At 36.9% G+C, this 3,002-nt stretch overlaps 1 non-coding gene across 1 annotated transcript; it reads left to right on the plus strand.

Moving 5' to 3' along the window:
* Nucleotides 1–2,524: 2,524 nt before the first annotated feature.
* Nucleotides 2,525–2,628, plus strand: LOC144605610 (U6 spliceosomal RNA). Its single transcript, XR_013548874.1, has one exon. It is a non-coding gene; the product is annotated as a U6 spliceosomal RNA (small nuclear RNA).
* Nucleotides 2,629–3,002: the final 374 nt, after the last annotated feature.

Genomic DNA, 3,002 nt, shown 5'->3' on the forward strand with positions numbered 1-3,002 from the left:
CGGAGTACGGTGTGTGCATAAGTTATACCTCCATTCCATCCCCGAGCAGTAATGGCTATCGAAGTTGGACTTTGAGAAGGTATAGAAACTGCCATTACAAAGGTGGTGGGAATATGGAACGAGCTGCCAGAGATGGAGGGTGAGGCAGGTACTATAAAAGGGACAGGTACATGGATGGGAAAGGTTTAGAGGGATATTGGCCAAATGTGGGCAGGTGGGACTAGTTTAGATGGGGCATATTGTTTGGCATGGGCAAGCAGGGCCGAAGAGCCTGTTTTAGGGTACGGGGGACAACAGAAGAGAGGAGGAGAGTGCATAGTTAAGATTTGAGATAGAGCAGAAAAGATGGGTGATAAATGGCAAAAATGGTGTTAATCCAAGGTAAAATAAGGTGATAAAGATGAAATAAGGAAACAGAAGATGTGTAAAATGGAAAGCAGTATTAACATGAGGAAAATCTGTGATCAACTAATCCAATGAATGAGATTCTATTACTAAATAGCAAAGCCATATTATTTCACTTTAACTATTGGATGAAATCATAATCAAACGTATTATTCTTAGTATCATACTTCATTGGATCAACATGGAAACTGTGGAATTTTTTACTGGAAATGTATCGCGAGAGACATTTTTGAAGTTCAAAGATTAATTTGAAAGGGAAGATCTTTGAAGCAATAGAAATGTGGCTGTAAAATAAAGCAAGTTTGTTGGAGTATTATCAAATTGGTTCATTTTGCTGTCACCACGATATGACAAATAAGAAGATAGTTTGTTAGAATTTAATATGATTTTCAGTAACAACTAATTGCACTAATGGTTACCATGGGGATCATTTGAGAATTTTAAGAGCCTCTTCTATTTGAATTATATGATTGCGCAGGTAATTAAAAGAAGTTGCAGTTACTTAAATATGAATTATAAACAATAAGCAACTTTAAATACAAAAGAATTGCATGGTTACTTATTGAATGAAACTAATTATAACTAATTGTAAATGAATGTCGGATGTTTAGGATCATAACTGAATGAAAATTAAATCATTTGCTTGCTGGAAATGCTTATGTTTTATTCTGAATCTTGGGAGAGGGAAATGTGCATTTGGTGTGTACATTGCTTCGAATGGTGTTAGTAATGCAACATTAAAAAAAAAGATTAGTGCATGGTTTATCCAAAATATAGTCACAGATTCTGGACAAATTTATTTATACCCGAAATCCTGTCTTGAAGCCATTTTGTCAGGCTTGTGGTCTTGTGAGGTTAGAAATCAGTGGGCAGTATCCAAAATAATTTAGAATGTAGTCACAGAGGCATAGACCAATACAGAACAGAAACAGGCCCTTCATCCCAACTTACCCATGCTGACCAAGATGTCCCAACTACATAAGTTCCACCTACCTGTGTGTTGGCCTATATCCCTCCAAACCTCTCCTATTCATGTATCCTTCCAAATGTCTTTTAAATGTTGTTATTGTAGTTGGATATTATTCTTAAAATGCAGGGATTTAATGGGATACTATCTGGGTCAGAACCATTTTTGACTATATCATAGTACATAAGTTAGGCTACTGACCAATTCACACAGAAGCTAGGGTACTGTCTGATTTAGGGGATGGGTAGGGTGCTAGGGTACTGTGATTCAGGGTGGGGTAAGGTGCTAGGGCACTGTCTGATTCACCTCTACCCCCATTGCAGACGTTGGACTTTCCCTCTGGAACTGATGCGCTACAATGCTATGAACTATATTCTGGACTCTGTATCTTCCATTTGCTCTATCTATTGTACTTGAGTTTGACTTGATTATATTAAAGTATACAGGTCCTCTCCAACTTAGGTAAGGGTTACATTCCCTGAACCCTTACGCAAGTCAGATTTTACGAAAGTCAGAATCACCATCCCCATCCCCTGCCCGAAATAACTCACTGAGTCTGAAGAAAGTTTTCAACCCGAAACATCACCTATCCATGTTTTCCAGAGATGCTGCCTGACCCGTCAAGTAACTCCTGCACTTTGTGTTCAACACTGAGAGCAATAAGCAGTGTCCGCCTGAGTCCAGGGCACTTATTGTGGCGCACGCTCCTCTGGGTAAGCAACGCCATCATTGCCGACTTGGTTCCGATGTAAACGTGAGTGATCATACTGTGTTGTGAAAATTACAAACTGCCAGAATTGTTTTCGTCAGTGCGAGTTTATATAAATTTCCTATTGTTTAAGTCGGGGAGTGTCTGTAGTATTATCTGATTTGATTAGATAGCATAAGAAAATAACTGCAGATGTTGGTACAAATCGAAGGTATTTATTCACAAAATGCTGGAGTAACTCAGCAGGTCAGGCAGCATCTTAGGAGAGAAGGAATGGGCGACGTTTCGGGTTGAGACCCTTCTTCAGTCTGAAGAAGGGTCTCGACCCGAAACGTCGCCCATTCCTTCTCTCCTGAGATGCTGCCTGACCTGCTGAGTTACTCCTACATTTTGTGATTAGATAGCATGCAAAACACAGCTTTTCACTGTACCTCAGAATTACCATGCTCGCTTTGGCAGCACATATACTAAAATTGGAACGATAAAGAGATTAGCATGGCCCCTGTGCAAGGGGGACACGTAAATTCGTGAAGCGTTCCATATTTTTTAACAATAAAAAAAATTAATTAAAATAATTTAAAAAAATTTAAAAATTAAAAATATATATAACATTTTAAAAAATAGAATAAAAAATAAACAATTTTTTTTAAAATTTAAAAATATAAAATAAAAATTTTAAAAATAAAGATTTTTTTTTCAATTAAAAAATAATAATAAAATAAATTTAAAAATTAAAAAATTAAAAAAAGAATTACCAAACAATCGCTTTCATTGATATACTGTTTCAATGGCAGCAGCAATACATGTTGACCAATGTTAACAAAGGGAATCATCACAAAGCTTCACGGAAAACATTTTCTGACAAAAAATACATAAACCGAGAAGGAATAATTGAAAGGCGAGGTAATAGCTTGGATCAAG

Source organism: Rhinoraja longicauda, chromosome 24 (assembly GCF_053455715.1).
Source record: "Rhinoraja longicauda isolate Sanriku21f chromosome 24, sRhiLon1.1, whole genome shotgun sequence".
NCBI lineage: Eukaryota > Metazoa > Chordata > Chondrichthyes > Rajiformes > Arhynchobatidae > Rhinoraja > Rhinoraja longicauda.